Here is a 6,266-nt window from a genome sequence, read left to right on the forward strand (position 1 = left end):
AGATAGGAGGGGTACCATGAGTTTGAGGCCAGACTGGGCTACATAGAACAACAGTAGCCTGAATTACACAGCATGACCTTGTCTCAAAATACAAAAACAATGCAAAAGGAAAAATACAAAGTTCCTTTATATTTTGTTCCTAGCTTCTGCAACTGAAGGCTAAACACGGTGGTCAGGCAAGTAGTGCACACCTACAATCCCTACACTCAGGAGGCTGAGGCAGGAAGATTGCTGTGATTTTGAGGCCAGCCTGGGCTGTATAGTAGGTTCAAGGCCAGCCTGTGGGCTGGGGATATAGCTCAGTGGCTGAAGCACCTGCCTGGCATGTGCAAGGTCCTGAGTTCAATTCCTGGTACAAAAAAAAAAAAAATCTCCTTACAGCTGGGCATGGTGGTACAGGCCTATAATCCTAAAACTTGGCAGGCTGAAGCAGGAGGATCATTATGAGTTGGAGACCAGCGTAGGCTTAACGTTAAGCAAAGTCAGCTTAACACCAGCCTGAACTGCATAGCAAGACCCTGTCTCAAAAAGACAACACCAGCCTGAACTACATAGTGAGATCCTGTCCCACTGCCCTCCAAAAAGAGTAGGTATGCTTCAACCATTTATATCAATCATTATATCAACTATTTATATCACACTTGCCAGACAGGCACTTGTGCTGCTGAGCTACATCCCTGGCCCACAGGGCTATGTTTCAATTAAATTTTATTTATGAGAGAGTTCATTTATAAAACAGTCATTTGGCCATAGATTTGCCAACCTCTGCCCTTGAGCCACAACTTCTTTCTTTTTTTTTTTTTTTTTTTTTTTTTCCTCAACTTCTTTCTTTAATGGCATGACTTTCACTAAAATAGACAGCTTCCTTTGTTACTTAGGCCTTGGGGCAATGTGTTTAGTAACAAGCAAAGAGACCTGTGAATCTTTGGCCTGTGGAAAATATTATCAAGAATTAGTCCTAGCGGGGAGATAGCTCAGTGGCATAAGCACCTGCCTAGCAGCACAAGGTCCTGAGTTTGATCCCCAGTACCACCAAAAATAAGATAAAATGATCATGGGGCTGGTGAGATGGCTCAGTGGTCTAAAGCACCTACTTAGAACAAGCTAAGCTAAGCAAAGCACAGAGACCGCGGTTCAATCCCCCAGCACCACATGCCAGCCAGCCCCGCCCCCTGGTGGGCTGAGCTGGCCACACACACACACACACACACAAATTAAAAAAAAAAAAATTTAACCGCATTTCACCTCCTGTAGTTGGGTAGAAAAGTTTTAATTACTCTGCAGGTAGTTGACATCTTTTCACTATTTCTGTGCTCTTCTAATCCAACCCAAAGCAGCTCCAGCTCCCTTCCTAGATCTTTGGAAACTCAGGGCTGAGGAGATAGCTCCACAGTCTAAGTGCCTGGCAGCACAAGGATGCAAATTCAAACCCTGATACTCCATGCCGTGGCAGCCCCAGAATAGGACTTACCCAGGTGCACCTTGCCAGACTCAAAACCAGGCATGGTGGCGCACACCTGTAATCCCAGTGCTGGGGAGGCTGAGACAGAAGGATCACTACAAATCTAAGCTGTACGGTGAGACTATGTTCCAAAGAAATAAAGAAAAGACTAAAAAAGAAAAAAATTGAATGTAAGTTCTTGATCCATTTCCAAAGGGAAAAAAGATTGGGTATTATTTATTTGTTAAGTCTCTTGATCAGGAAAGGTTAAAACAGCAAACAAAATTCTGAGAAGTAAACATTCATACTCTTCTGGAGAAAAATCATTTGTGTTTGCAGTGCTGGGGATCAAACTCAGAACCTTGAACTTGCCAGACAGGCACTTATGCCAGTGAGCTATCTCCCAGGCCCTGAATCACATGTTAATAACATAAAAAGTCATAGATGTGAGCCAAACTACTCCAGAGCTTGAAACTGCAGCTCCTTGTCCTTGTCTAAAAACTTGTATTTTGTAAGTACTTATTCAATTATACTCAGTTAACATTTGAGGATTTTTTGATCTTTAGAAGGCAAATTAACCATAGCTGTCTGGTGGAAAGATTCTTGGAAATACCCTATAGTCATCACTAAGAGTCATGTATCTGAAAACACTCTAGGTCCTTTAATCACAATGCAAGCAGATGTTCGAGCTACTGAGTACTTCTCTAAAGGAGATGAAGCTGTGAAATACCCTGTAGACAATAGTTGTTCCTTCTTCAGAACACTGATCAGGACCAAAACAACCTGACCTCAAGAACTGTGCCTAAAACATATCTTTGGAGGAACTTGAAATAAATGTTCCCTTTACCTGTTGCATTTAGCTTCGGAAGCTGTTGGTGTTCACTGCAAACCAATTCCAATTTGGGGGATAAAAAAGGACACTTTTTTTGAGGGGAGGCAGAACTGGGGATTGAACTCAGGCCCTTGGGCTTGGCAGGGAAGCACTTATTCCACTGAGCCATCTCCCCAGCCCATAAAAAAGATAGGCCAGGTAATTTAGCAGACTAAAGCACTTGCTTAGGCAGAGTGCAGTGGCCTGGGTTTGATCCCGGATGTGCCATGCCTGCCCCACCCTGGGCTGAACTGAGATGGCAATTAAGACTGGGCGTCGTGATTTGCACCTGTAATCCCAGTGCTTGGGAGGCTGAAAACAGGAGAATCACTGTAAGTCTGATCTACGCAGTGAGATCCTGTACACCCTGTACTAAATATATACAAAATAAAATAAAAAAGACTTGGGCCAGCGAGATAGCTCAGCAGATTAAGCACCGTTGGCAAGCCCAGAGACCAGGGTTTGATCCCCGGCCCTACCCCTGGGGCATGCTGAGCCTGCGTGGAGGTGCAGGCCTATAATCTCAGTGCTGGAGAGGTTGAAAACAGGAGGATCAGTACCAGTCCAAGCTGTGTAGTGAGACCCTGTACCAAATACATAAAATTTAAAAAAAAAAACAGACATTGTTGGCCAGGTGTGGTGGTGCACACCTATGATCCCAGCACTCGGCTGATGCAGGAGGATCACCGTGAGTTCCAGGCCAGCCTTGGCTTCATAGCAAGTTGAAGTCCAGCCTGAACTAATAGCAAGACCTTGTCTTTTTTTTTTTTTTTTTTTTTTCAAGACCCTGTCTTAAAATAAAAAAGATACTGTTTCTGAGTTATGGTTCTGAGGTCAGTGCAATTACTTTTTACCTTTTTTTTCTTTTCTTTTTGTCTAAACTTACAATTTACCTGGACTTCTAACCCTAAGAATGCTTTCAAGTGTTCCTTATAAAGCTCCAGTGGGATTAGTATCTAGAAGTTTGAAAAATTGCAACCCTATTTGGATAGTTTCTGATTGGGTGAAATAAATTAACACATGTACTCTCCCATCAGTCCCAATATAGTAGCAAAACAAATGAGAAGTTTTCACTAGTTTGTGAACAAGTCTTTCCAGGCCGTGGGGTCAGATAGTGTTAATACTAAAGGCTGACTGTTGTATCCCTCTAAAATTCATTTTGAAATCTGAATCCCTGAGGCAACTGCATATGGAACATAGCATCTAAGAAATTGATTACAATTTTGTGGGACCAGAGAGATGGCTCAGTGGAATAAGTGCTTCCCTGGCAAGCACAAGGGCCTGAGTTTGATCCCCAGTTCTGCCCAAAAAAAGTTACAATTTTGCAAATCAGGAAGAGAAACTGAAACTGACCATGATAATACCTTCATCTTGGACCTCCAGTCTTTGAAAATATGAGAAAATGCATTTCTATTATTTGAGCCACCTAATCATTTTTTTTTCTCTCTTCTCAATACTGAGGACAAAACCTAGGGCCTTATGCACATTAAACAAGCAATTTACCACTGAGCTGTATTCCTAGCCATATAGTTTTTTTTTTTTTTTTTTAATGTGGATCTAGGGCCAGGGAGATAGCTCAATAGCAAAAGCGCTTGCCCGGCAAGCAAAAGCTCCTGAGTTCAATCCCTGGTACTGCAAAAGAAAAAAATAATAAATAAATAATAAAATAAAATACAATGTGGACCTAGGCTGACTAATATGCCTAGGTTTCATTCCTAGCTTTCCCATTCATTTCCTCATTTTTAACAAGGTGATAGTAGCCAAGTGTAGTAATCACACTTGTAGTGCCATCTGCCTGGGAGGGTGAGGCAGGAGAGTGCAAGTTTAAAGACAGCCTGGGAAATTTAGCAAGACTGTTTCAAATAAAAATAAAATCCAGGGGCCAGGGAGATGGTTCAGTAGAATAAGCGCTTCTCTGGCAAACGCAAGGGCCTGAGTTCAATCCCCGATTCTGCAAAAAAATACATGCCAAGCGTGATGACACACACGTGGAGGAGGCTGAGATAAGAGGATCACTGCAGTAAATAATTGCATACTGGGGCTGACCAGATAGCTCAACAGACTAAAGTGCCTGCTTAGGCAGAGCACAATGGCTGGGATTTGATCCCAGCGTCCTTGCCGGCCCTGCTTCTGGGGTGCGCTGAGATGGTGATTGAGACCAGGCATGGTGGCGTGCGCCTGTAATCCCAGTGCTTGGGAGGCTGTAAATGAGAATCACTAGAGTCTGATCTACATAGTGAGAACCTGTAGACCCTGTACTAAATACTAAAAATAAGCAAATAATTTTAAAAATAAAGATAATCGCATACATACATTATATACATAAATATCGGGTGTGGTGGCACACACTTGTAATCCAAGCACTCTGGAAGTTGAAGCAAGAGGATCTCCATGAGAGCCCAGCCTGAGCTACACTGTAAGTTCAAGGCCAACCTGCACTATAGAGTGAGACCCTGTTTCACAAAATAAAGGGCTGGGGACATAGCTCAGTGGTAGGACACTCAATTATCTGGCATGCTTGGGTTCCATGTCCAGCACTTGAAGGGGAAAGGCAGCCATCTCTATCACTGCAAAAAAATTAATGATAATGACTATCTTCTTATTACCTTTATCATATTTTATGGTTCAGGGGTAGAACCCTGGCTTTGTTTATGCTTGGCAAGCATTGTATCATTCAGATATACCCAGAATGCTATCTTACTATTTTTACTTAAGCAGTAGAATCAAGCCTTTTATTGCAGAGTACACGTCCTTTTAACAAAATTCTAACCACCTGCTTTATATAAGCAATTAATGGGCCCTGAAAGAGGGCTAGAACAGTAAGACACTTCCTGTCTAATTCTTTCTTTTTTTTTTTTTGGCGGACCCTTGCACTTGCCAGGGAAGCACTTATCCTCCTGAGCCACCTCCCCAGCCCAATACTTCCTGTCTTATCTGGGGAGATACTTGAATACCAATAAGTAAAACATTAAGTTCCCATTTGCTGCATGTTTACTGATTGCTTATACTTGCACTATCTTCAACTTTGTGTGGTTCCTTCAAGTTAAACTCAATTTGATACTTTATCGATGAAGAAACAGGCTACAACACAGTCAAGCTCAACCCAAGTCTGTCTGCAAATCCTGTGCTCCTAGGGAGGCCAAATTCACCAAGATTAAGTACCAGTTGAGCAGGTTAAATGATTTGTGCCAAGAGGTGTCGGTTACTAGGGCTTACAGCTTGCCACACAGAGGCAGGATTCGATTTGAGTCCCTATGTCTTTGTGTTTTGTTTTGCCGAACCAGGGATTGAACTCAGGCCCTTCTTTGCACTTGACAGGCAAGCGCTTATTCTACTGAGCCATCTCCCCAGCCCCAATAAGTAAAGGCAGACCTGAGACTCAAACCTACGACCTCTTGCTGTAGAGCCTAATGTGTAAACTGCTACACTATCTCTCCAGCTTTGAGTCCCTATTTCTAAAGTCTGTTTCTTTAGCTTCAATAATCACTCCCAGGTATGGAAACCAGGTAGAAAAACCTCCAGGAAGAAAAGGAGTAGAATCAAAATAAGCAAAAACTAAAAATAAGCCACATGCCACAATACTGGTCCCGCCCCACCCCCAGGCAGCACTGAGCCAAGAGTCTGGGTATGGTGGTGAGCCAAGAGCCTGTAATCCCAGCGCTGGGGAGGCTGAAAACAGGAGGATCACTGTGTCCAATCTGCATAGTGAGACCCTGTACCAAATACACAAATGAGAAAAAATAAATATAAATAAAAAGTAATTTTGAAAAAGAATCCAAACAAGCAGAGAGCAGCTGTCAGAAATTCCCAAGACCTGGGCTGGAGAGATGGCTCAGTGGTCTAGGGCACCTACTTAGAACAAGCTTAGCAAAAGCATCGGGGACCGCGGTTCAATCCCCCAGCACCACATGCCAGCCAGCCCTGCCCCCTGGTGGGCTGAGCTGGCCTCTCTCT

Source organism: Octodon degus, unplaced genomic scaffold, assembly GCF_000260255.1.
Source record: "Octodon degus isolate 3935 unplaced genomic scaffold, OctDeg1.0 scaffold00021, whole genome shotgun sequence".
In the NCBI taxonomy this organism is placed as follows: domain Eukaryota; kingdom Metazoa; phylum Chordata; class Mammalia; order Rodentia; family Octodontidae; genus Octodon; species Octodon degus.